Below are 15,205 nucleotides of genomic sequence, written 5' to 3'. Positions count from 1 at the left end.
GGAATGATTTAGTCTATTTAAAGTTTGTATACGAGATTGGTGTTAAATACTTTGCTGTAATAATGTTAAGTAACTTTTTCTTTAGTTTATGGTTTTATTACAGTCATTTTAAAATGTGCATGAAAAAGAACAAGAAAATTATGTAATTTAACTTTAGACAAACGCATGCTCTTCTGTTCTGTGTGTAGTTAATACGCATTGTAAGCTAAGAAGTCGTAATTGAGTTTATGTTATTAAAGTTAATTGTCCTGTGTGGGTTGGAGAAAAATGGAATTGCAATAGTGGCCATAATGAACTTACAATTTATTGTGTAATGGCATGCGATTTAATTTGTGGTATATGGCTCGCTCAGTTAACATTGGCATTTTAATTTAAAACATTTTTTGTCATGAATTGGAATGTGAAATTTGGAATCATCCTCGTTGTATCAAAAATTCTTAGGTTAGAAAACTCCTATGAAAGATGGTAAAAGTTTGGAAGCAATCGAAGTTTAATCAAAATTCTGCATTCCCAGATGGGGTTGTTTTCCTTTGAGGTTGATAATGTTACTGATTATGCTTTGTTGTTTTCAATCCGTAAGGGTATCAAACGAATTGGGGGAAAAAGGAACAGTTTAATATGGGTTTTTTTTTTCGCGATCGTGATTTTTTTTTCAAAAAACATTGCGTACAGTGACACATTGAGAATGTTTGTTTCTCCCCCATTGGAAGAAAAGCAAAGAAATGTACCCCGATGCAGCTGTTTTTTTCATGTAACGCACCACATAATTTTTGCATTGCTGAGGATAAAACTTCTTTATTGGACATTATTAGATTTCTACAATTATAGATAGAATTCGTCAAATTAACCAATTGAGCTTTCGGGGAAAGCCACAATGGATTTTTTTAAAACAGGTGACGATAGCTTCCAGAGCCACATGAGAAATGATGCCACAGCATGAGATCCAGCAGGTTGAAGAATTAAGAATTTAACTGCATATATCAAATGACACAGCATAAATACAATTTGGAACACAGGCTTTGTCAGTTCAAAAACGCTTGTTCTTTGTTATCTTCCAAGACGACTTGCTTAAGAAGGACAGAACGTTGCCGGTACTTCTGTCTTTAATGTAAAACAACATGTAATAACGCCAAGCCTGGGCATAAGAAATTGGAATCCATAAACAAACTCAAATTGATGCGAGTGGTTATTTAGAGTACTCAACGGGGAAATAATTTGAAATTGAAGGGGATAATCACTTTTTTGTTGAAAACTACAAAACAAAAACACAGGCTATTTGCTTTCCATGAACATGGAGAAATAAGGATCCTCTGGAGATAAATTGAACATTAACAAAACCTATCGACCCAGCAACACTGTTATTTTAATTTGGAAAACTTTGAATGCTGAAAATTCAGTGTAACTGATCAAATTACATTTTAAGAAAGTAAAATGTCATCGAAGATAGAGAACAATCGAACAAACAAAAAATATGGTAATGCCTGGAATCAAATGGGAATGTTTGATTCCTTCTTTGAAGATATTATGAATATTGGCGGCTAAAGTTTATCCGGGGCTCAAAATAAACTAGAATTATCATTAATAAGAATTGACTGTTCGATCTGGCAGATGCAAGAAAATGAGAAATTGAATTTTGTGGACAAACAAGGCTCAAATTAGAATTCCAGCAATTAAGTCAATGCAGTGTAGAATTTCCAAGAAGTCCAGAACTTTCCAGTGAAAGTCAGGAAAGTATAAACAATTCGATCGTTTTATGCTGGAGATGATTGTATCGTTGCCTATGATTTCTTTTTTTTTAAGTGAGCTACATTTGATAGTGTGGCCAAGACCCGAAACATCAGGACCATGCAGGAGGAGATAAGCAAACATCTCAGACAGACACCACCACCCACACATTTTTTTTTCATCTTCTGATAAGATTGCCTGAGAGTCGAGATTGTGTGGCATGATATTGGGATACCGATGCAAGTGTTAAGATGTGATTTGCTACAAGTAAAAAAAACAAACAGGCAAAATGCATGGTGAAATGCACTGAAGGACGGGTCTCATACATGCCCTATTCCCTGACAAACAGCATGGCATGACATCTTTACTATGGCCAGTAGAGCGAGGCCGCATTTTAAATCATCAAGGCATTGACAAATAAGCCATGACTTTAAAACAATCAGGATAAATCAAGCACATCAATACATCAAATTAGTATTGTAGAGAGTGATACAACACCTCAAACTAATTAAGCTCTGCAAACTGATACAACAGAAGCAAAAAAGTAATTCAGGCCCTCAAACTACAGAAGAACCTTAAACTCGCTTTCAGATGCCTAGGCTTTGCTTAGAGGTACTCCGCTACATTTTACTGTGTCACACATTTTCCTCTGACTCCCAGTTCGGTTCAGAAAGTTGTTCAAACTATTAAAATTTTCAAAACTAATACTGTTCATTCAAAAACTACTGCCCTAAAAGGAATACAAACCCTCAATCTAATACCGCACATCAAATTAATACATTAAGTCAAATTAATAAAACACTAAAACTACTGATGTGCCTTAATCTCATAATGATTCTAAAACTAATACAACACTGTTATAGTCACTTAAACTAATGCAGCCTCTCTATCTAAAATAAACACTTCAAACTGATAAAAGCCTCAATATAGCGCAGCCCTTGAAACTAATACAGCATCACAATCTGCAGAAAACTACTACTGTCACACAAACTTAATACAGTCTCTCAAAGTAATGCAGCACCTGAATCAGATACAGGACTGTAACCTTGTGCAGTTCTCAATCTAATGCCGTCTCTCACGCTAAAGCTTTTCCTCCAACTAATCGGAAACCTCAAACTAATAAAACAGTCAAACTAATACAATACCTCAAACCAATATAATCTTTTAAACTGATGTTGCTACTCAAACATATGCTGCCACTCGATTTTATGCAGACGTGCAAACTAATGCAGTAACTCATACAAATGCAGGAACGTCAAATATTGCAGGGGCAGCTGTGGCGCAGTCATACCATCGCTAGCTTAATGACCCAAAAATGCAAGATGTTTCTCTAAAAACATGGGCTTGAATCCCACCACTGCTGAAGGGCAATCTGAATTTGGTTGATGAATCCCAAACTAGAGCTAGTGTAATGATACCCAACAAACCATTGCCGATTGTCCTAAAAATATAGCTGATTCGCTAATGCCCTTTCTGTGGCCCTTAACTTACATAAATAATCTGGTCTATCCTTGCGACCCTTCTTTAATAATGGTACCATGCTCGTTGTTCTCCAGTCTTCTGGCCATTGAGGATTTGAAATTTTGTATCTGAGCCCCTGCTACTGACTCCCTTGCCTCACATAACAATCTTGATAAATCTTGAAGCCAACTTTGCGAAATCCAGATGGAAGCATTCGAAGATTACAGGATGACCGGTCTGACTGGGAGAACCAGAGATTGTTGCGGTGATGGGGAGCTGGATAGCTCCATATTCTGGGGAGGGGGAGCTGATCAGTCCATATTCTGCGCTTGTGGACGATGTGTCATTCCATATACTGGGTTGTGGGTGTCTGAATTGGTCCATATCTCCATTGGGAGGACGCAATCGTTCCACATCACTGTTTTGCCAGGCTGATTTGGTCAATATTCCAGGCTGGGGGTGGGAAGGAAGTTGAGTCCATGCTCTGGGGTCGGGGCGTCGGGTCAGTCCAGAGTCTGGGCAGAAAAATTGGTCCATATTTGGGAGCGGAAGTAAGATCAAAATGTATTTCGAGGACAGCAGCAGATGTGTCCCACTTCTATGGGGCGGGAAGCCTGATCTGTGCATATTCTGGCAGTTGATCCTGATAAATCCATATTCTGTGAGTCGTTGGGAGAGCTGAATCCATCCACATTTCAGAGGAAGCCACATCAATCTATATTCTGTGGGGGGTAGGGGTGAGGCTGGCGAGTGTGGGTTTAAATCGCTTGAGCAAGACCAGTACATTTTCATGAGTGGGGAAGCTGCATCTGTCCACTTTGCTTGGGGTTATTTTTTGTCATTAGTGTAAGCTATTTTCTTGTGTTGCTGGCAGGAGAAATGGATCAGTCCAATTTTCTGGGGATGGCAGATTTGTACTTGGATCAAATCACTCCATTTTGTTCGTTGATGGATTGTTGGATGAGTCAATTATGTGAGGAGAAGGGCTTTTCCGTGGGTAACACTTTAAGAAAGGTGCATTTTAATATGCGTGGATTGCTTTTATTCGTTCAAGGGATTTTGGCGTAGCTGCCTAGGACAGCATTTAATGCCCATCCCTAATTGCCCATGAGAAGGTGGCGGTGAGCTGCCTTCTGGGACCGCTGCAGTCCATAAGGGGTAGGTACCCTCACAGTGATTTTAGGAAGGAAGTTCCAGGATGTTGACCCAGTGACAGTGAAGGAACAGAGATACAGTTCCATGTCACGGTGGGGTGTGCCTTGGAAGGGGACTTGAAAGTTTTGGGTTTCCCACGCATCTGCTGCCCTTGCCCTTCTAGGTCGAAGGTTCTGCCTGAGTAGCCTTGGTGTGTTGCTTCCGTGCATCTTCTACCACTATGCTACCACTATGCATTGGTGGTGGAGGGAGTGAATGTTGGTGGAACAGGTGCCAATCAAGTGGGCTGTTTGGCCCTGGATGGTGTCGAGCTTCTTGAGTGTTGTTAATGCCACACGCATCCAGGCAAATGGAGAGATTTCCATCACACTCCTGATCTGTGACTTGTAGATGGTAGACAGGCTTTTGGGCATCAAATGATGAGTTCTTCACCGTGAGATTCCTGGCCTCTGACCTGTTATTGTAGCTACTGCACTTATATGGGGAGTTGAGAGCCTGGACAGTCCAATCGTCAGGGATTAGTAGTGCGATGGGACCAGTCCATTTTTATGGGCTATGAGTGTGGCTGGATTTATTTATTTTCAGAGAGATTAGCCATTTTCAGATGGGGAAGACTTTTTGGGGGTTGGAGATGGGCTGGCTGGAGTGCAGTTTCGAAAGGACGAAATGCTGCCTTTGGTATTCTCCACCACAGAGAGCTGTGAATGCTCAGTCGTTGAGTACATTCACTGATGAGACCAACAGAGTTTTGGGAACTAACAGATTTGGGGATTGGGCATAACAGTGGTGCTATGGCAGAAGATCAGACATAATCCCATTGAATGATGAAGCAGCCTTGAGGAGCCGAATGACGTACTCCTGCTCCTATCTCTTATCTTCTTAAAAAGGCAAATTGGGAGGAAATGGAGACACCCATCTTCAGGTATGAGCATTCCAACTCTGACCAAGGAAAGTACCTCCTCTCACCATCTCCGAAGACGAGTTTAGTATAACGATTACTCCTGTCCTCTGTTTGCTGGTTCAGTGATGGACAGCAAGAAGAAAACTTGCATTAAGATTGCACCTTTAGTCTCATTTAGACTCATTTTTTTCAGTGACTCCTGGCCGTTCACCCATCATCCATAGACTTCAGGTCATCCAAAACTCTACTGTCCCATATCTGAATTCTCACCAAGTTTGGTCCACTCAAAGACATTTTAGTGTAAAACAGAGACGGTAGAGGTAACTGGTGGACAATGGTTTCACCCTCCCAGACCTTCCAGTTGTACAAAAGCATATCAGCGAAACTGAAGATGAAAATGTATCAAGCAGCTGTTAACACTTGCGAACTATGCAAGGCACAGGTAGCTCTGTGAAATCAGACTTCTGGAATTTGTGTAATGTAACAGGGCAGTAAGCTATTGATTTTTTTTCTTTAGTCCAGATACCATTTAAGAGATTTTCTGAACGCAGACAGTCCGTAAGAGAGAGAAAACCAGTAGTTGCGGCCACAAGGCTAGCTGTAACAAGAGAACCCAGCTATTGTGCCTCAAAGCAGGCTGTAAGAAAAAAAGTGGTGACAGCCACGAGAGAGAAGCGAAAGAAAGAGTAAACACCTGTTCTCGGAAGCCTGATACAGCGAAAGGCTAAAAGACGGACCTGATTTGAAAGTTGAAACTTTCAGAGGAGCAGAAGACCCTCAAGTTTAGCCGCAGGCTTATCAAACATATTCACAAACGTTCGGTCGGAGGTCTGCTGAGAAGCGAAAAGATGACATTTCACTTTGATAACGTCTGGGAGAACAAACCCATTGTCTCTGGGAGGGGTTTGGGCCTTTAACCACAAATGATTTTGTCATCAAAAGGCCTTTGGAACGTATAGGTTTGGTGTGCGCTTTTCAATTATTTAACAACGTAAAGAAAGGGCCTTTCCTTTGACACAGATGGATGTGAACCCCCTTGTAAATTATGTTGTACATTTAAGTATCAATGTCAACTGTGATTTCTTACAGTATGGCTTAAGTTTACACTCTGTGTTCTGACTGTCGCAGTGGAGGGAAGAGTTCATGTGGGACAACCAGTTGAACTAGACTCGCTTTAGGACCCATGAGATACTGATCCACTGATGGTGGACTCGAAACGACAGTCGTGAATGAGAACAGCTTCCTTGACACAGCTGTGGTTTGCGAGAGGCATATCTCCCTACCTGAAGCTGCATAGACGTCTGTCTAAGGCCTTCTCAACAAGATCCAAAAAAAATCAAAAGAAACCACACTTCGACAATTTCAGCAACAAATATCAACGAGGCAAGCTCCAGAAACAAGCGCCACGACTGATATCGATCAGTTTCCTTCCTGTCCAAAAAAGGAAAATTCAGCAATTGAGCTGTCTGCATTATTACCTTTGAGAATGCAAAGAAAAAAGGACTTTTGCAAGAGAAGAGATGTCTCCAACAGCTCCTTCCTTATTCAGCATTTCTGATCGGTGGTCTCCAATCATTGGACTTTTTTATATTGATAGATTCTAGTTTTAAGTGAATACCATATCAGCTAGTAGTTAAGATACGATTCTGTTTAATAAATGTCCTTGCCTTTTTATGCATTTAAACTTTAACTGAATGTTTATAAGCGTGCATGGCGAAGTTAAACCCTTTCCCGAGGCGAGAAGTGTGTTAATAAACCCTACTTCTTTGTTTTAATTTTAATATCCGTTGAGTTGGAGCAGTCATTTGTTATCAGGTTTTAAGGGAGAGAAAGAAATTCAATCAATAATCTATTTACGGACAGGTGATTGAAAAAATCAAGGAAATTTGATCAGAGAAAGAAAATAGACTGACTGCATGTATGTAATACAAAGATCTGGGGGTTAAATCCTGGGATAAACCCACGAAAGACCAAAATTAAATTTTAAAAAATTCAGAATTAAGATTCACTGATTGGAAGCCAAAGGTGAAAATCTGGTAACCGGAAAGATTGTTAAAACAAGGGCAGCAAAGAAAAAAACACTCTAACTCTAATTCGAGAAAATGGCACATGTTGATTCAATTTTTTTGAAACAAGGAGATATAACCACTGTAATGCTGACAGCACTGAGTTAAATGCTATAGCTGGGGAGATACAAGTGAAACTGCCCAGAAAGGAGAAATGACCTGAGGACGTAAAAATGCTGGGAACGTAGGACACAATCCTAGTCAGGAACAGGTAGTGAGTGATGAACTCTTGAATCTGACCCATCTGTCATAGTCATAATGGAACTGGCAAAACTCAGGATGCAACTGGTGGTTCAAGAACAAGAAAGGCAGAGAGAAAGACAGTGTGGGGAAGAGAAAAGAAGGACAAACGTTTTCAAGTTAACAAAAACTTCGGAAGTGTAGGTGAATGTTCAAGCAGGGAGAAAGGCGAGACAGTTGGTGACAGCTAGGGTAAATCTCACTTCATCTGGTAGCTGCCCAAATCTCCCTAACCCAGAATCAGGCTTTGAGTCCCTTAAGCATGCTAAGTGTCTAACGAACTTTGAACAGAGTGAAATGGAATCCTTTTTTGCTACTTTTGGGAAGGTAGCAGCACAGCTACAATGGCCACAAGAAATGTCGACTCTCATAATTCAGGGTCAATTAACAGCAAGGGTCGAAAGGTCTATACTATGCTAACCCTTGAAATGTCTGATAATTACAAGCCGACCAAAGCTGCCATCCTTCGTGCTTATGAGTTCGTTCCAGAGGCATATAGACAGCAATTCAGAAATGCCCAAAGAAAAATCATGCAGACGTATTTAGAATTCGAAAGATGCAAGCAACTCGCTTTCGACATGTAGGTCTGAACTGTAAAAATAAAGTGCAGCTATGAGGAATTACGTGAGCTAATGTTGCTGGAGAGGTTTAAAAATAGCCTACTCCTCCCCACCACACACCACCCTAATCCAAGAGTGCACTTGGACGAACAGAGCGCCCACCTCGGTAGGCGGTGGCGTGGTGGTGTTTTCACAGTACTAGAAACCCAGAGACCCAGGGTATTTCTCTGGGGACATGGGTTGGAATCCCACCACAGCAGAAGATGGAATTCGAATTTCATTAATAAATCTGGAATTAAAAGCTAGTGTAATGATGACCATGAAACCATTGTCGATTGTTGTAAAAACCATCTGGTTCACTAAATTCCTTCAGGGAAAGAAATCTGCTGTCCTTACCGTGTCAGGCCGACATGTGACTTCAGACCCACAGCAATGTGGTTAACTCTTACATGGCCTCTGAAAAGGCCCAACAAGCCACTCAGTTGTACCTAACCGCTGCGAAGTCAAGAAAAGGGAATTAAAAGGGACGGACTACCCGGCATTGACCGAAGCACCGGAAACGACAACGGCAAACCCAGCACTATCGACCGTGCAAAGTCCTCCTTTCTAACATCCGGTGACCTGTGCCAAAGTTGGGAGAGCTGTCTCACAGACTAGTCAAGCAACAGCCTGACATAGTCATACTCACGGAATCATACCTTACAGACAATGTCCCAGACACTGCCATCACCATCCCTGGGTATGTCCTGTCCCACCGGCAGGACTGACCCAGCAGAGGTGGTGGTACAGTGGTATACAGTAGGGAGGGAGTTGCCCTGGGAGTCCTCACAATCGACTCCGGACCCCATGAAGTCTCATTGCATCAGGTCAAACATGGGCAAGGTAACCGCCTACTGATTGCCACCAACCGCCCTCCCTCAGCTGATGACTCAGTACTCCTCCATGTTGAACACCACTTGGAGGAAGCACTGACGGTGACAAGGGGACAAATGTACTCTGGGTGGGGGACTTCAATGTCCATCACCAAGAGTGGCTCGGTCGCACCACTACTGACCCAGCTGGCCGGGTCCAGAAGGACATAGCTGCTAGATTGGGTCTGTGGCAGGTGGTTGGGGAACCAACACGAGGGAAAAACATACTTGACCTCGTCCTCACCAATCTACCTCCCACAGATGCTTCTGTCCATGACTTTATTGGTAGGAGTGACAACAGAACAGTCATTGAGGAGACGATGTCCCGCGTTCACATTGAAAATACCGTCCATCGTGCTGTGTGGCACTATCATTGTGCTAAATGGGATAGATTTCGTACAGATTTAGCAATACAAAACATAGCATCCATGAGGCGCTGTGGGGCAGCAGCAGAATTGTACAAAACCACAATCTGTAACTTCATGTCTCGGCATATCCCCCACTCTACCATTGCCATCAAGCCAGGAGACCAACCCTGGTTCAATGAAGAGTGCAGGAGGGCATGCCAGGCGCAGCACCAGACATACCTCAAAATGAGGTGTCAAACTGGTGAAGCTACAACCCAGCACAACTTGCATGCCAAACTGTGTAAGCAGCATGGGATAGACAGAGCTAAGCGATCCCATAACCAACGGATCAGATCTAAGCTCTGCAGTCGTGCCACATCCAGCCGTGAATGGTGGTGGTCAATTAAACAACCAACTGGAGGAGGTGGCTCCACAATTATCCCCATCCTCAATGATTGGGGAGCCCAGCATATCAGTGCGAAAGATAAGGCTGAAGCATTTGCAACAATCTTCAGCCAGAAGTGCCGAGTTGATGATCCATTTCGGACTCCTCCTGAAGTCCCCAAGATCACAGATGCCAGACCCCAGCCAATTGTATTCACTCTGCGTGATTTCAAGAAACGACTGAAGGCACTGGATACTGCAAAAGCTATGGGCCCTGACAATATTCCGGCAATAGTACTGAAGAGCTGAGTTCCAGAACTTGCCTTGCCGCTAGCCAAGCTGTTCCAGAACAGCTACAACACTGGCATCTACCCTGCAATGTGGAAAGTTTCCCAGGTATGCCCTGTACACAAAAAGCAGGACAAGTCGCACCCGGCCAATTACCGCCCCATCAGCCTACTCTCAATCATCAGTAAAGTGATGGAAAGTGTCATCAACAGTGCCATCAAGCGGCACTTGCTTCGCAATAACCTGCTCAGTGACGCTCAGTTTGGGTTCCGCCAGGACCACTCAGCTCCTGACCTCATTACAGCCTTGCTTCAAACATGGACCAAAGAGCTGAATTCAAGGTGAGAGTGACTGCCCTTGACATCAAGGCAGCATTTGACCGAGTATGGCATCAAGGAGCCCGAGCAAACCTGAGGTCAATGGGAATCTGGGGGAAAACCCTCCGCTGGCTGGAGTCATGCCTAGCGCAAAGGAAGATGGTTGTAGTTGTTGGAGGTCAATCATCTGAGCTCCAGGACATCACTGCAGGAGTTCCTCAGGGCAGTGTCCTAGGCCCAACATTCTTCAGCTGCTTCATCAATGACCTTCCTTCAATCATAAGGTCAGAAGTGGGGATGTTCACAGATGATTGCACAATCTTCAGCACCATTCGTGACTCCTCAGATACTCAAGCAGTCCGTGTAGAAATGCAGCAAGACCTGGACAATATCCAGACTTGGGCTGATAAGTGGTGAGCAACATTCACGCCACACAAGTGCCAGGCAATGACCATCTCCAACAAGAGAGAATCGAACCATCTCCCCTTGACATTCAACGGCATTACCATCGCTGAATCCCCCACGATCAACATCCTAGGGGCTACCATTGACAAGAGACTGAACTGGAGTAGCCATATAAATACCGTGGCTACAAGAGCAGTTTAGAGGCTCGGAATCCTGAGGCGAGGAACTCACCTCCTGACTCCCCAAAGCCAGTCCACCATCTACAAGTCACAAGTCAGGTGTGTGATGGAATACTCTTCACTTGCCTGGATGGGTGCAGCTCCAACAACCCTCAAGAAGCTCAACACCGCCCAGGACAAAACGGCCCGCTTGAGTGGCACCCTATCTACAAACATTCACTCCCTCCACCACCGACGCACAGTGGCAGCAGTGTGTACCATCTACAAGATGCAGTGCAGCAATGCACCAAGGCTCCTTAGACAGCACCTTCCAAACCCGTAGGAGGAGAGGCTGACGCCCTCACGGTAGAGCCTAGAACCTCTGAGTGTATTTCTGTATGAGTGGCTGCACCAGACTAATTCCCCAAGAGTTGTCAGAGTTTTATCCACAAAGTAATGGTGCCCCCTACCCTTCCCAGGAGATGTGTAAGTCCATTGTACTGCTCAGGGATACAGGGGAGACTCAGCTCTTATTGCTAGAGACCAGCCTAAGCCTTCCCCCTGAATCCTGAATGAAAGCCAAGACCCTGACCAGTGGAATGGGAGGAGGTTACCTGTCTGTTCCCCTCCATCGAGTCCACGTATCGTGCGATCTAGTCCCAGACGTCATCACTGTAGAAAGTTTTCCAGAATTACTGGTCGCAGGGATAGGCATCATGCTGGGAAATGATATGGCTGGTAGCAAGATAATAACAAACCGTATAATCCTACAAAAGCCCAGTGATATCAGGGAAACCGGATAACTAGAAGAGAAAGTACCAGGCATCATCCCTGATTGTGTAGTGTCTCAGTCCTAATGCAAATTACTTAAAAGGAACCCAGCAGGAGGTCTGGTTAGCTGAAACTTTCCTTCAAGACATATCTGAAGTTGTGGAGGTGTTCAGCCAAATAAATTCCCTGCTAGCAGATCATGGATTAAATTGCATCGCACAGACTGCTTGCTCTGAGGCAGAGGCCATCACAGTCCCTCATTGTTGCTACTTGCGAGATGGAGTAGTAATACGAAAGTGCGAACTCCCGGGATACTGGCAGAGGAGGAATGGGCCGTGCTCCACCGCATTGCAGATTTTAAGGATAGCCCATGCAATCCAGATGGCTGGACATGCGGATACCGAAAGACTTTAGCATGAGTAAGTAAACCATTATTCTGGCCTCCCTTCTGGTCCAAAGTGGCCAAATATTGCAACATCTGTCATGCTTGCCACGTTTCAGGTAATCCCCAGGACGCCAATAAACTGATCCTGCTTAAACCTATTCTGGCATTTCGCCACCTCTTTGACCAAATTTTGATGAACTGAGTGGGACCACTACCCAAAAGCAAGCTAAGTCAACCAGTGTGTGTTTGCTAGAGGGTGGAATTACCTGATGGCAGTCTGCAGATTTCAGTCAAGGAGGAGCGGACCCCGGTTGAGATCTTGGCTACCAAACGGTCAAATGCCGATGTCTTAAAATATGTAACCACCCAGCTGACAAACCAAACGCAAAACAGTGGGAGAAAGTGTCCACCCGGCTAAAAATATAATAATTAAAGAGACCTGTAAACATCAGCCAAGGCGTACCACCCTAATGGTTCAAGGCATGGATGTGGGAGACATGCCACCAGTCAGGTGGGACCCCTGTCATCAGAGCCACGACAATTTAGCTGAGGTTGGACAGGAAATCCAATATATTCTGGATAAGGATGTCGTCGAGACTCATTGAAGTGATTGGAGCTTGCCTGTTGTCCTGGTCTCGAAGCCAAATGGACCCGTCCGACCTGCTAGGCTCGTGTAAACTTCTTCTAACCCTGCAGAGCATGGACGCATAGTCATCTGACCATCTGACCAGTTACCGAACGAGCACTCACACAGCCACTACAACATTAATGGTCAGTCAGAACGTGGTCAGCATCCATTATTCACAACTATCCAGAGATATGTGAAATCACTCCTACAAAGGTGACACCAACAAATCTTTCCCAGGTGACACTGACTTGCTGTTCGGTGACGCCATATATATTATTAGAGGTGTGCTCCAGGAGAACTTATGGAAATCGTACAACAAGTGAGTGCCTGGAGCAGGAGCACATTCACCAAGAATTTTTTTTCTTTTACTGGTAGGTTTGTCTCTGTACCTGTACCTGACAATTTTCGGGAAGAAATGCTGAAACGATTAATTCTGCTGCCATTTTACCATCCAGAAATCATTCCACTGTATTAGACACAAATGGTCTGCAGCTTGGGGAATCCAAACGGTGCTGCATTGATAACAAAAATATGGTACCAAATATTCGGAACCTAGCCATCCCACTAATAGCGACACTGTCACAAAAAGCAAAGGAGCTATGGACAGAGGCATGCCAGAAGTTGTTAAAAAATATTGAAATCCATCCTTGTGAATGATCCTGTATTAGTTCCCCCAGCCTTCAGAAAACATTCAAGTATGAGTGAGCGATGAATTAAGACCACTTCACATCTTTATTGCATTCCAATGAAAACTATGTAATAAAAAATTCATTTTTCCACGAGGGATAAAGATGCCACGAATGGCTGCAAACACGTTTTAAATTTCGTTGTGCATTTGAGTAATAATATCACCGAGCTTATTATGCAGCATGTTTTAAGTTTGTAATTCTGGATTCTGATTGTCAAAATGGAGTAGAGAGGTCGGGTGAGGAGCCACTTGGAAAGAGTTTAGCTTAAGGACACAGGTGACACCTATCCCACCTGCATAGACTCAAAGCTGTAACCTTTTGTGAATACAGCCTGTCTTTAACATTATTGCCATGTGCAAGAGTCAAATCTCGCTCCAAGAAGCCACTTCCTTCCCGAAGCTGCATACACCTCTGCCCAAGGTGTTGGCAAACGAGCAAAACATTTAAAAGAAAAAAACACTTTGGCAATTCAGGCAAAAGAAAATACCAACAAGGCAAGTTAAAACAAAGAGGTGTGGTTTACTAACATACTTGTAAAGTTGGGAAGGTTTTTAACTTCATCACACACGTTTATAAACATTCAGGGAAACGTTAAAGGCATAAAAAAGGCAAGGACATTTATTAACTAGAAACTTATCATGACTACTAGCTAATATGGATTTCCGTTAAAACTGGAGTCTACGAACATAAAAAAAAGTCCAAAGATTGGAGTCCACTAATTTGAAATGCCGAATCTGGAAGGAGCTGTTGGAGACATTTTTTCTCTTGCAGATGTATTTTTAACTTGCACTCTGAAAGGTAATAATCAGGCAAATAAATAGCTGAACAAAGAGGAAACTGATACAAATCAGGCTTTTCTGATGTTACTGGAGCTTGTCCTATATATGCATTCAGAGAGAGGGGTGCAATTCACCCCCTGAAGATTTAGTGCAAGCTGGACCCTTAACGCATTCAAACAAAACAGTAGTATATGCGCTTGAGGTGCCATAACCTACAGGATGACAGATGAAGAGATGGAAAGTAAGTTTTTTTTTCTGTGTGTGGATAATGGGCGACCCTGGAAAGGCCAACATTTAATGTCCATCTTTAATTGTCCCGATAGGCTATATCAGAGGGCATTTAAAAGTCAGCGACATGGCTGTGGGCCTACATCACATGGACACCAGACCAGCTAAGGAGAGATATCCTTCTCTGAAGGACTTTCATGAACCAGAGGTTTTTTTTCTTTAACAATAATCGACAATGGCTTCAGTTTCAACATCAGCCTAGCTTTTCATTTCAGAGTTATCAACCGAATTCCAATTTCAACATCTACCATGGTGCGATTCAAACCCATGTCCCCAGAGCATTAACCTGGACTCTGGATTACTTGTGCAGTGAGAGTACCACTATGCCACCGCCTCCCCAGTAAGGAACTAATTTTTGGTTGGCAGTGGAGCGACGTGCCTATCGTCTTACTTCTGTGCCATAGGTTTCGTTGACTCTATAACTCTCCACAGTACTAGCTTCGTGCAATCCATTAGTTTGAGAAACTGTCTCAAAGAACAAATAACAGTACAGCACAGGAACATGCCATTCGGCCCTCCAAGCCTGCGCCGATCTTGATGCCTGCCGAAACTGAATCCTTCTGCACTTCCATGGACCGTATCCCTCTATTCCCATCCTATTCACATATTTGTCAAGATGCCTCTTAAACGTCCCTGGTAGCAGGTTCCAGGCACTCACCACCCTCTGCGTAAAGAACCTGCCTCGCACATCTCCTCTAAACATTGCCCTTCGCACCTTAAACCTATGTTCCCTAGTAACTGACTCTT

The sequence above is a fragment of the Heterodontus francisci genome, unplaced genomic scaffold (assembly GCF_036365525.1).
Source record: "Heterodontus francisci isolate sHetFra1 unplaced genomic scaffold, sHetFra1.hap1 HAP1_SCAFFOLD_64, whole genome shotgun sequence".
In the NCBI taxonomy this organism is placed as follows: Eukaryota; Metazoa; Chordata; class Chondrichthyes; order Heterodontiformes; family Heterodontidae; genus Heterodontus; species Heterodontus francisci.
Note: the sequence above shows the minus strand (reverse complement) of the source record.